The sequence below is a fragment of the Pinus tabuliformis genome, chromosome 9 (genome assembly GCF_031772625.1).
Source record: "Pinus tabuliformis cultivar Carrire ecotype Pingquan chromosome 9, CPIR1, whole genome shotgun sequence".
Classification (NCBI taxonomy): domain Eukaryota; kingdom Viridiplantae; phylum Streptophyta; class Pinopsida; order Pinales; family Pinaceae; genus Pinus; species Pinus tabuliformis.
In genome coordinates, this window is record NC_142307.1 from 1503010093 (window position 1) to 1503024592 (window position 14500).

The 14500-nt window shown below is 30.4% G+C and overlaps 1 long non-coding RNA gene across 1 annotated transcript; it reads left to right on the top strand.

The window, feature by feature from the left end:
- Window positions 1–401: 401 nt before the first annotated feature.
- On the top strand, window positions 402–2674 carry LOC149154299 (uncharacterized). The gene is made up of 3 exons (XR_016263009.1): window positions 402–738; window positions 870–902; window positions 1030–2674. It is a non-coding gene; the product is annotated as an uncharacterized LOC149154299 (long non-coding RNA).
- Window positions 2675–14500: the final 11826 nt, after the last annotated feature.

Here is a 14500-nt window from a genome sequence, read left to right on the forward strand (position 1 = left end):
CCGATATTTACGAGAGATCTGCGCGTTGTCTATGAGATGTATGAGAGATCTGCGCCTTGATGGAGAGTTTTTGGAGTAGTCTATATTGCGACTTTTCGGAAATGATGTGACATCGGTATGTATGTCATACATGCCTATTGACATCTGGATGTAATTGGATTTTTCTAATTTCCGTTAACCTAATATTGTCTCCGTTTTCTGCGTAGCACTCCGACTTACCGTTCCCGTCTGTCCAGAGGCACTTAGTGCCTCATAATAAACCGATACTGACACTGAAAAGAAATAGTACATCCACACTTCAATGATACAACTACCACATTCCTCCCGCGTGTAATTTTAAAATTTCATAAACTTGCTCTATGGCATTCCTCTTCCCGCCTGTAATTTTTTGAATTTTTACGCCGTAAGGCGTTCCCTCTGAGACAAACTCCCTAAAATGCCACCGTGTACAATCCTGGGCCATTGATTCTGTGTTAGACGATTGGGGTGTTTTACACCGTTAGTTTAATATGCCATATCTCAAAATTTCACCGTATTTCTCGAACCTTCCAGAAAACATATGAAGAAAACCATGCTCCGCTGGAGTTTGGTCTCACTTCTTTCAAAATCTCACCATATTTCTCAAACCTTCCAAAAAAACATACGAAGAAAACCATGCTCCGTTAGGGTTTGTTCTTGCTTCTTTCTGTGGTCTTCTTGTAAGTTGTGGTGCTCTTCCATTGCTCGCCAAGATTACAGGTAAATATTTTTTATCTAAAAACATTCCTGGAAAACTTCAGAGGATTTCTTCTGTTCGCTACTAGAAATTTTGCAACTGGTTATTTTTTTTTAACATCTGATAACCCTATCTTTCTATGTTATCTATGCAGCTATTGTGGTCTAGTTCCTGTTGGCTTCTACAGGTATTTACATCAAATCTCTTACCAGTTTTTGTTGCATTAGGTTCTTAGACAAGGGTCATTTTTCAGTTTCTAACTTTTACCTTCCATTTTGTTGTCCATTGGTTCGTGATACCTTGGGTTCTTACAGGACGATCCTCCATGGTTAGCCAATATTAAAGGTAATTTGTTTTTCTAAAAGCTCCGTTGGGGTTTGGTCTGGCTTCTTTCAAAATCTCATCGTATTTCTCGAACCTTCCAAAAAACATACGAAGAAAACCATGCTCCGCTAGGGTTTGTTCTTACTTATTTCTATGGGCTTCTTGTAATTTGTGGTGCTCTTCCATTGCTTGCCAAGATTACAGGTAAATATTTTTTATCTAAAAACATTCCTGGAAAACTTCAGAGGATTTCTTCTATTTGCTGCTAGGAATTTTGCAACTGGTTTTTTTTTTTTAAATCTGATAACCCTATCTTTCTATGTTATCTATGCATCTATTGCGGTCTAGTTCCTGTTGGCTTCTACAGGTATTTACTTGCATTAGGTTCCTAGACAAGGGTCATTTTTCAGTTTCTAACTTTTACCTTCCATTCTGCTGTCCACTGGTTCGTGATACCTTGGGTTATTACGGGACGATCCTCCATGGTTCACCAATATTAAATGTACCTTTTTATGAGTTGTTTGTCTACAATGCAGGGTTCAAGTGAAGAGCAGATGAAAGTGACACCTGTAAGAAGATCAAACCGACTTCGTAACCAAAAGAAGTCTCCATTATCAGTTGTACGAACGATCTCTAAATGAAGATCCTGCATCATGTTCTTCCTTAGAGCTACCTGATTTGAGCACAGGGAAAAGCACGAACGACATAAAGAATTTTTTCTCCAAATGACTTTCGCCTTTACATGATTATTTCTCTCAAAAAGTTAAGGCTTCATTTTTATTTTTCATGAAAACGTGCAGGGAAATGGTGAGCATGTTCCCTTGGCAGATTGATAGTTGGCCGTCTTCAAGCTCATACTGTTGCTTAGCTACCATGGTATTGATCCAGTAAGTCTGTTGATGTTCAGCACCAACCTACTTCGATTCTGTTACTTACCTAATTCTGGAGGCAAGGACCCAGATAAGTTAGCAAATGGAATATGTAAAGCCTCCATCTTTGACAAGTTACTGAGCTGCCACAGATTCCCGCTTGCGTAAGAATTGTGCCCGGTCATCATATCCCTGAGCTCTGCTGGGATTGAACCAGTGATCTCATTGAAGGAGGAGCACAATTGCGAAAGATAATACTGCAAATTCATTTCAACGACATTGCGTGTCCTATGAAATTAGACAAAAATGGAGACTTGATGGGATCTACTTTTGAGATTATCAACGTAGCTAGTACACACATCCACAACAGTGGTTACTGGTCAAACCGAACCAGCTTATCGGTCACCCCTCCAGAAATTACAGCCACCATCAGTGACTATCAATATCATATAAAGCCAAAATTGTCTGATATTATATGGCCCGGTGAAAGTGAAACTACGGCGCGGGATTGGGCCCGTGGAAAGGAACTTGCTATTGGTTTGCCTAGAAAGACAGGCTACTAAGAATTTGTAAAAGTGAATGGTAGCAACCCGATGAAAGGATTTTGTGTTGATGCGTTTATTGTTGTAGTGAAATTGCTGCCCTATTTTTGGTACACATTTAAACCTTGTGGAACAGGGAATTCTGCACCCAATCACGATGTTTTTAACGTGTAAAATGCAATGGGTTACCACACTGCCATATTGTTTCATGCAGGTTTTCTTTCTCTACGATGTTCTTGAAGCATGGTGACTAATATTTCTGCTCTTTTTTTATCCTCAGGGATTTTAGCTTCCCTCTCAAAACATTGGTTTTCTTTACATTTGATGGTATTGATGCGCTTAAAATGCATGATTCTGATGAAGACTTTGAGAGAATGATGAAGCTTCACTACGTAGGCAGTAAATGAAAGGTATTTGTGGAAATAAATTTAGGTGCCCATGTTGTTGCAAGTGTCCTAAATAAGTTGTGTTAAGAAGTTTGTGAAAAAAAATTAAATATGATACAAATATTCATAGTGTTTCATACTTTGGAAAATGAGAGTAATTTGGATTTTATGTTTCTGTTTCTTTCATAAGATTAAATTCTGGTGCTAAATGGTTCTTGTCAGGGAGCTTTCTGTACATATATTTTTGCAACTCTGTTTTTATTTTTCCATCATTTCATATATAAGAGAACTTCAACATGTGTTTTATTTATTGTTTTTTTTAGAACAAAATGGATTTAAAGAAATTATATAGTTTTTCAAAAATGAATAGGGAAGATGCTCTCTATGCATAGCTGGAAAGCGTCTTCTTGGATACAGGGTCAAATGCAGTTATGCATGGTCTCATTTAGCAGTCTAAAAGGGTCTTGGATACAGGGTCAAATGCAGTTATGCATGGTCTCATTTAGCAGTCTAAAAGGGGGCAGTTTAATATAATTTTACATATCAAAGTTTTTATTTTTCATCATTTCATATATAAGAGAACTTCAACATGTGTTTTATTTATTGTATTTTTAGAACAAAATGGATTTAAAGAAATTATCTCGTTTTTCAAAAATGAATACGGAAGATGCTCTCTATGCATAGTTGGAAAGCATCTTGTATCTATGCATAGCTGGAAAGCGTCTTCTTGGATACAGGGTCAAATGCAGTTATGCATGGTCTCATTTAGCAGTCTAAAAGGGGGCAGGGTAATATAATTTTACATATCAAAGTTTTGTTGGGATTTAAATGTGCTAAAGAATTGATGATGTATAGAGATGAATAAGAAACGATTTGAGAAATGGAGCTCTTAATACGTCATCTATCTTATCACGGGCATGTTCAAGATTGAGCTTTCTTTGAGGTAGGTTGAGTCATGTGCTGTTTTAGGGTTATTTGAGATCAATGACAGGTAGAACATGTTTATACCTATTTTAGTTATATGATTACATTTCTATATAAATTTTAATCACTTGCACAATTTCATTCAATAGATATGACATTTTTAGATGCCTGATTCTATCTTAACTACTAGTTAATCCCAATGATTTACGCTTCAATGGGTTTAATACCAATTTGAGAATAGGCATCTATGCAGGACATTTAATTGAATTCCTACGGAAATAGGCATAGATAATGTATCACTCATTAAATTAATGTAATTGGACGTTGCCTTGTCTATGAATGCTTGAAAACTTTAAAAAATGCATGAAAAAAGTTTCAAAAGAGTTTGAGAACTTCGATGTGAGAATGAGTTATAATAGGATATGTAATAGAAGAGTTATAATAATATTTCAAGTATATCTCCAAATTTACAAATTTCTCCAGTGGCCAAGTTTGTTCATCAGGCAAGATTCTTTTCGACAAGCTTTGCAGGTGGGGATTGAGGGTGATCAGAATGAAATCCAAATGGGGCAACATCCCATTTCCTCATTACCTTTGGTCAGTTGTCAACTTGTCAGCAATAACAACCAGAAAGGACTGAAAAGGATTTCAGAAGAAGCGAGGTAAATTGGAAAAAAATTTAGATTGGACCAAATTCATAATTAGGAAACCTTAATTATAAGGATTTTCTGGTCGTCGTGCTTTTTTTCCCAGATATTTGTTTAATTGAGCTATGTTATTACTATTTTCTATCTCTTTTCTCTATTTTTTAATTGAATTCCTACAGAGATAGGCATAGATAATGTATCACTCATTAAATTAATGTAATTGGACGTTGCCTTGTCTATGAATGCTTGAAAAATGTTTGAAAACTTTAAAAAATGCATGAAAAAAGTTTCAAAAGAGTTTGAGAACTTCGATGTAAGAATGAGTTGTAAGAGGATATGTAATAGAAAATTTATAATAATATTTCAAGTATATCTCCAAATTTGCAAATTTCTCCAGTGGCCGAGTTTGTTCATCTGGCAAGATTCTTTCCAACAAGCTTTGCAGGTGGGGATTGAGGGTGATCAGAAAAAGCAATAAGTCAAATACATGAATAGCCCGACAACCCCTTTACCACAAGAGAACACATATCTATATCGGTTTATTAATAATGATATGAATATAAATATCAAAATTTAATAATTAATAACAAAAGCCAAATATATATATATATATATATATATATATATATATTGTATATTTTAATATTTAATTTTTAGAAACTGATTTATTTGTATTTCATTTAAATTAATATTAAATTTAAGTTTATTAATACTTATAATTGCATTAATAATAATATGAATATAAATATCAAAATTTGATAATTAATAACAAAGGCCAAAGAAGCAGTAAAGAGGATGAGTTTCACAATTTGATTTATATTTGATTGATTTGATTTTCACAAATAGATTGATATTTGATTAATTTGATTTTTACAAATAAATTGATTTTACAAATGGTGCGGCACGGTAGGGTTAGAATACAATCAAGGGAAAATTGATTGAGCCTCAACCAGAAAATTTTCTTTTGAGCCTCAAAAACAAACTTGATGAAACCAATTTGCTACATTTGTCCTTCACATATGGGATATGAAAACCTTCATCTTAGATCTCTCGGATTTATACACCATTTCAACAGATTGTACAACAATAAAATTTGTACAATAAAATTTACGGTGAACATGATTGTGAAATCAATCACAATTGTTGTGGCGGGTTGGAACAAATGAAAATATAAGGCTGGTGCATTTTTAGGTTACACAAAATGTTTTTAAGGTTGGAGTTGATCACATTAATTTGTAATACTTGTTTACAGTTTGCCAGAAAATCTAAATGAGCAAGTTGGTTATAAATTTTATTTTATAGTAAAAGGATGGTGGCTTGAAATTATGCTCGACAATAAACAATAATTAAAAAAAATTAATCATTGTTATATTAAACATTTTCATAGATTATATTTTTTTATCATTCCCTAAAATATAAAACAATTATTCTTTAATTATTTCTTAAAATATAAAACAATAATATATATAAAAAAATGGTGGTCAAAAATTGTGTTAATGTTTTTTAATCTTTGTTATATGAAACTTTTCCATAGATTATAATATTGTTTGATCATTCATTATAATATGAAAGAAAAATATGTGATTTTTCATAATATTACATATTCATAAATTTTGTGAGATGAATAAAAAAAACCAATTGATCTATTATTTAAATTATGATATTAAACTGTGGCTCTTTACTGGTTTAAAAAATTAAATCCTAAATTTATTAATATAATTTTTTATTTGTATATTTTAATGTTTAATTTTTAAGAAACTAATTTATTTGTATTTTATTTAAATTAATATTAAATTTAAGTTTATTAATACTTATAATTACATTAATAATATTAATTCCTTGAGCCTCAAAAACAAACTCGATGAAACCAATTTTGCTACATTCGTCCTTCACATATGGGATATGAAAACCTTCATCTTAGATCTCTCGGATTTATAGCAAAATTGGCAATGTGAAAATATAAGGCTGGTGCATTTTTAGGTTACACAAAATGCTTTTAAGGTTGGAGTTGATCACATTAATTTGTAATACTAGTTGGTTATAAATTTTACTTTATAGTAAAAGGGTGGTGGCTCCACCCGATTGAGTAGCATAAGCATAATTGAGAGCACAGACTTTCAAAAGCTGATAAAGCTTGCATTTGGAATAATAATTAATCTAATAATTCTTGCAAGTCTTCTACACCTACTTCCAATATGTTGAATGAGACTCTACCCTAAAATTGAGCTATACTTAGTTAATTTAGTTATATTTCCACTCATTTCTCCATTGTGAGATGTCAGCTATACTTATTTAATTTAGTTATATTTCCACTCATTTCTCCATTCCAGTACTATGCCCCTTCCTTCCACTGCCCCTTCCTTCCACTACTTCAAATCTTCTTCTAGGGCTAGTTTGGCTATTCAGACAACCTCTAGCTGCTCAGAAGATTGATCTGTAATTTTCCTACTCTTCTCCAGATCCTTCGACTACTTCAAATCTTCTTCTAGGGCTACTTTGGCTATTCAGACAGCCTCTAGCTACTCAGAAGATTGATCTGTAATTTTCCTACTCTTCTGTAATTTTCCTACTCTTCTCGAGATCTGAATTCACCGCATTTAACATCTGCAAGGCTTCCTATTCCTTGATATTAACATGCTCCACCTAGGCAAGGACCTTTTCTATTCTTTTACTTGCATGTTCTTTGGCCTCTTATTCTTTCTTGTATAGCAAATCATACCCTTCTTTTGTAATTGACACAAAATTGTCATCTAATTTCTTAGATGAAGCTCATTTTCTTTGTCTAGAAGAGGATCTTTGACAATAGAAATTTTCATATTAGCACTTTGTGCATCTTCTTTTGCTGCAACGATCTCAGTTTTAACTTCTTCAAGGGAATCTAATAATTTAGTTGCATTTTCTTTGGCTATGTTAACCTCAACTTTGGTGCATTAGACAACTTCAACTCAATATCCTTGACATTGGTCAATTCTTTCTTCAACAAGTGAACCTCTTCATTAGCCTTACTTGCCATTGCAAATGCTTATTTGGCTTTAGATTCCCATTTTGCAGCAATAGCTTCCTCTTCATCCTCAACCATTCAACGTGATGCATATGCCGAATCAAGAGCCTCTTTCAGAAAACATATCTCTGCAGACAATTCCTCTGCTTTTTTGGCATTGGCCTTTGAAGCATTCACTGTGTCCATGCCCTGTTTAGCTGTCATGTCCTTACAATCCATCGCAATGGAGATGTTTTTCTCGACCCATTGAAGCTCTTGATGTGCAGATTGCAAGGAAACCGCATCAAAAGCATGTTGTCTCTACACAGCTTCAAGTTCAGACTATCGGCCTTGATCCCTCTTCTGAGTAGCCTCCTTCATCCCTCTTCTGAGCAGCCTCAATTGTGTCCTACTCAAGCTCATCGGTCGACAACTTCTCACTCTTACATTTCTTTAGTGCTCTCTTCTGAACCACACGAGACTCACTCAATCTCACATTGGCTTCATCTAATGCCCTCTTATAAAGAAGTTGATCAGAACTATTGCTTGGTTGAAGTTTATGAGATTCATATGCAATATTAATTCAATAATTAATAAAAAAATATAGTCTTACACACCCTAAATCAACTTCAGTTTATAAACATTAGAATTTCATTTTTGCTACATCTCTCCATCTTATTTATATGGTTTCTCAATTTATGCCACATCTCTCCATCTTATTTAGATGGTTTCTTAATTTATGCCACACCTCTCCATCTTATTTAGATTGTTTCTCCATTTATGCCTTACGGCGTTTCCTTTGCAACATTTGGTGCAAATGCTAGTTTAAAATTTCATAAACTTGCTCTAGGCTTTTCCCTCCCCGGTCTAACTTTTGAATTTTTTAAAATTTGTAAATTCTTTGGCACCCAGTTAGCATAGTTATCTCAATGGCTAGGAGGGAGATCTCACGAGATGGAGATGGTCTTTCTATTCAACAGGTATGAGAACTTTTCATTTATACAATTCCTCCATATTTTCATAAAACGGTGGTGCTAGTAATTCGCTCTGGATGTTATCAACACCCGACGTAGTAATATAGGTTCTTTATGAATATGCAACTAATATCTGAATCAAGAGACTTATCCCACAGGGAGTATGGTATTTCATATTGGATATTTCAGGCTCAAAACGAATAGCTGCGTCATGGTTTGCTTCCTCTTCCATCGAAGGATGAAATTCGTAAAACAAAAATTGTTCAGAGAATCGTTTCATTAAAGTAAGAAATCTTCTTATCAATATTGCATTATTAGATTTCAGACTCCTTATCAATATTGCATTATTAGATTTCAAACTCTTTTTTCATGGTGATTTCATAATAAAGCGTACTTCATTGATTTGCTCTATTTGTTGCTTGCGAGGCGCAGCTATTTAAGTGGGTAGCACTTAAAGAGTAAAAGAGTTGGAGATTTTTTGGATTGGTTGTGCGAATGAGGTATTGGAAGCATATTATTCGTATGAATTAATGAATTGCAAATTCCAATATGTGTTGCAGGGTTTAGTTTTCTTAAATTGATACACGTTTATGTGTTGTGCAGGTGCTCAAAAAGAGAAGATTGGAAAGGCGTTGATGTGCTCATGTTGTGTTGGTGTTTAGACTGATACATGTATGTGTTTGGAGCAAGGGCCATCTTTTTTGGATTATCTAAGGAGCCAAAATGTCAGGTTTAATAGGAAATCTTTTTTGGATGATCTAAGGAGCCAAAATGTCAGGTTTAATAAGAAATCTTCTGGTGAGATTATTTTAGAGAGCATGAGCCTTAACAGTCTTTAGATTTTGAAGTGCTCTGCTCCGTCTTAGACACAAATTCTGTAATTTCATAACAACGTGTGGTAATGGTTCTATGGAAATAATCGAAATTTTTGATGGTTTATTCGCTTCAAATAAACTGCATCCGCTTACGTGGACTATTTTCTGCCTTATAGATTTTTTACTTACTCTTTTCCAAAGAATTAATGAATTAATCGCTTTTTCCATTTAAATATCAAGTTAATATTTGTGACAGGATATTTTGGCTTTTTCACATCATATCATTAAAGTTTATCTCAATGTTTATTTAATAATATTTTTCTATCATAATCCTCTGCCAAAAATTAGTGAAGGATGTGTTTAGTTATAAATTTAAAATATAGTAAAATATATTTATAAATGAAAATATTTTTTCCATCATCATTCTTGGTCGGGAATCAATGAGGAATGTGCATAGTTATAACTCGAACATATTATTCCTGTGCCAAAAATTAGTGAAGGATGTGTTTAGTTATAAATTTAAAATATGGTAAAATATATTTATAAATGAAAATATTTTTTCCATCATCATTCTTGGTCGGGAATCAATGAGGAATGTGCATAGTTGTAACTCGAACATATTATTCAAAATAAAATCATAAAATATAATTAATATATAAAAATGTTTATAACTTATTGATTTTGTTATTTTAATGTATATAATTTAAATAGTTTAATAATAAAAAAATAATTATTTTTTGTAAGTTACAGATTTAAATGTTTGTAGCTGTAACTTGAACATATTATTCAAAATAAAATCTGAAAATATAATTAATATATAAAAATACTTATAACTTATTGATTTTTGTTGTCTTAATGTATATAATTTAGACAGTTTAATAATAATAAAGATATATATTTTTTTTTAAGTTATAGATTTAAATAGGTATGTTTTTAAAATTTTAATATTAAATATTTACATAAAAATAAAAAAATAATAATATTTGTATTACATTAAAAATTAAAAATTAAATAATAATAATAATAATAATAATAATATTTTATTATTATTTAAATATGATTTACTCTATTTTAATTTATTTTAATTTGTTATATCATGTGGAGTTATTTTAATTATTTTTCAATTTCACACCATTTAAAAACTAATAACCAATGTGAAATAAAAATAATTGTGATTTACATAAGTTTACTTTTATAATATTTATTTAATACATAGTAATATATTTTATAAATATTATTATGTTGTTGTATCTTTAACTCAAACATCTATCAATTGTTATTTAATTATTATTTTTTAATTGTTATTTAATTATTATTTTTTAAATATCAGTGTAGTGTTTGTTATTGGGGTGTTTAAAAAATATAATAAAAAATTTATTTTTTATTAATGATATATAAATTAAAAAGGAATGGGATATGATATTAAGATATTTATTGTATTAAGATGAAGATTTCAAGTTTAAATCTTTTAATTTAAAATAGTTAAATATTTTGTATATATAAATTAAAAAAATTAACAATAACAATAATAATATAATTATATTTAATTTAAAATATTTGTCAAATTTTTACATACCAATTTTAATAATTTTATACTTTTAAATTTGTAATTTAATTTTAAAATATAAAATATTGGGCATTACTTCATCGAATTTTTGAAATATAAATTTTAATTCAAATTATTTAAAAAAAAAGGAAAAACAATTAACCAATATGATTTTAATATATTTTCAAATTATTATTTATTTATTTATTTGATAATACTTTTTCATTAAAATATAATGACTATTTTTTCCTTTTAAATTGAGGAAAATATTCAATCTTTATACACATTTAAGAATTTTCTAAGATTTGAGTATGATTGTTAATATTCACAAAATGAAAATCATGAAAATTAAATTTAAAAAAATCATTTATAATATTTAGGTATATAACAACCAACAATATTTTGAGGAATTTCAAATCTATTTTGGAATTCATAACACAAGTTCAACTAGAATTATGGCATGGGGAATAAGATTATTAGAGTTTGGAAAGTTTATTATGGATATAGCATATATATATATATATATATATATATATATATATATATATATATATATATATATATATATATATATATATATATATATCCAAATTAAAGGAAACATTTTATTCTACTCTCTTTATGGAAGCAAAGCATTTCCTCATTGAGAGCATGACTATTAAAAGGTAAAACCACATGGACAACAAGAGGCTTTCTAAAATAGCCTCAAAGTCTAGCCACAACCACTTTTGAATCAAGTGGGATGGTATAAGGAGGCATTATCTTGGTTAGACCATGGAGGTGTATAGCCTCAAAGTCTAGCCACAACCACTTTTGAATCAAGTGGGATGGTATAAGGAGGCATTATCTTGGTTAGACCATGGAGGTGTAAAGGAAGAGATCATTTTGCACATTTAAAAATAATATTAGAAATTATGGTGCCATGAGGAGTTAGAGATATTCATATTGTTAAAATTAAAAACAAATTTTCATGAGCTTAATTCTCAAAACCTTTGAGTAAATCCAAATTTGAAAATTTTTGTCATGCTTTTAACCTTTTTAAGGTTTTAATTATGCAAAACTAAGGTGATGTTGAAATGTTTTTCGTGATGTATTTCAAGAATAGAAACAAAATTGTAAATAATTTCAAGTAATATTTTACTTTGATTAAATTTAAACTTCAAAATAATTGCTGCACTTTCAATTTTTTTACCTTTTAATTCAACCAACACTATAACGATCTTGAAACACTTTTGCTTAAAGTTTTTGAAGCATAGAAACAAAATTCTAAAGAATTTCAAGTAAAAATTTACCTTCTTAAAGTTCCATAAACCATTTTTGGTATTAATCATACTTTCCATCATATATATATTAGATTCATTCTAACTTGGATCTATCAAGCATTGTGAAGAATATAACTTTTTAATCGAGAATCATTTAATTTTATGTTGCTTATTAAGAAATTTCTCTAGCCTCAATACTTAATAGATTCTTAGTTAAATAGATTTAGGGTAATCTTTAATTATTTTAAATATTGTTACATATATTTTTAAAATAGTGGGAAAACCTATCAGAACTCAATTGTCAAACCAACAATGGGGACAACCATTATTGGCTATTATCCACAAATGTAAGTTGGCTCATCATTGTTATTCAAGGAAGAGCATGTCACTTGTATCGGTAAGGGGCATGGTCTCACTCCTTCCAAATGCTTCCAAATGCCTCTAGGTCTTGGTCGGTAACATGTTTCCTTATATTCAAGGAAGACAAACTCTTAGCCAAGAAAAGGAAAATTTAGGGCATGATCCAGGCTATAATGTTGTTACATCTGTAGTGATTTATTTATTTTTTATTTAATTTATATTTAATTTTTAAATATTTTCAATAAAAATTTATAGTACAACATATACCCTATAATAAATTGTAAAACGCCTCACCACTCTTAATGCAATATCTTTTTTTAATAAAAATATAACTTTTTTATGAAGAAATTATTATTATTATTTTGATTTCTCTCTACATTCAAAATATATCATTTATGTTATAAATTAAAAAAAATTAAATACAATTTTTTTCTTAGCACTAAATTTTAATACAAATATGATTTTCCATTTATATAATTTTTGAATTAATGTTATGACACATAACTTTTCACATATTTTTCATAATTAAATTGATAATGATGATAATTGTTGTTGATTAAAATCACAATTGGTGCATTTGATTTTTAAAAAGGTAAAACTTACTTAGATTACCATAACATTTTAAATATTGAGAAGGTCGTTGGCATAATAGATATTTTAAATTGATTTCTAATATGGGTGTATGTAGGGCATTTTAAGAGGAAATGTCTTTTGCCTCCAACCCTCTTAGTGTCACAAAGATAAGAGGTTCTTGGATCACATGGTGTTTTCATAATTTTTCAACGCCCAATTTTTGTATGTACCTCATTAGAGTTCGTTCATATTTTAGTAGTGTTGATTTTCCTCTTTGTGTTCGTGAGTACTAAAAGACACTTTTAATATTTTAGATTATAGTTGACCACCTCTTTGTAGTATATTTTAATTTTTTCTCCTTTTGTAACTCTTCATTCTATTTAAATTTAGATGTAATAATATTATTAATATCTCTTGTATCTTGTATGATGACATTTTCCTCAATCCCCATTGATTAAACCAAGACTAGATGTCTTGATGCCATCCTCATGTTAGCCATCAATGGTTATTCGAAAGTGATTTTAAGAAGCCTCTTGTCACGCATTTTGTTTATTTTATTCTTCTACATTAAGTACCTAACCATGGTCATGCACTTAGTGGGGGAGAAGCTCATTTTTATGAGGTGGGTAGGATAAGGTGTATTGATTTTAATATTAATATTATAAGTTATAATCCCACACACAACTCATATGTATTGGATGCAGTGGGAGACTCACAGGGAGTACAATAGCCTTCCCTATCTACTTCCAACAATTTTTTTGGGTAATTTTTTGCATTCGGTTTTAATGGTTTTCAACACACGGTTTTGGCTTTTAGAATTTTTGTAATGCATAGTGTTTCATCCCATTGTTTTGCAATTACAATTAAGGAACTACAATTTTATTTTAATATAGGATTAATAGATTGGGGGTTTATGGATGTTGCGAAATATACACACCACAAAAATCTAAAATCTATTGATATACATATTGCATAGTAACATTGTATATAAATAACACATCGAAAAATCTTTAAGTATTTTCTTTTTTGTTTATGGATTTCCATGGTAAAATCTCAGTGTTAAATGTAACATCTCAGCTATACACAACATTATTAGTTTCTAGGATCTAAAGGTTATAACCTTTCAAACCATCTTTATATCCAATAGAGCTACACTTCTCACCTTTATTATTAAGCTTATTCCTATTTTTCTTTGGAATGTATACATAAGCATCATAGCCAAATACCTTGTGTTGTTTAAGGGCTGGTTTCTTTCCAATTCATATATCACATGGATTTTTTTCATCCAATGTTGGTGAGAGTGATCAACTTACTAGATAACATGCAATATCCATTGCCTCTACCCAAAATTCTTCTCCTAATGCTCATTTTTTCGATCAATGTCCTATTCATCCTTTCTACAACTCCATTCTATTGAGGTGTGTATGGAGTAGCTTTCTTCTTTTGTATATTGCACTTATTATATAATTCCTCAAATTAATCCTTCAAAATAATCTTCAAGTATCATTCCTCAACAACTCAATTATCTTCTTTGTCTGATTATACACAAAAGCCTCAAACTCTTTAAATTTGTCAAATAGTTT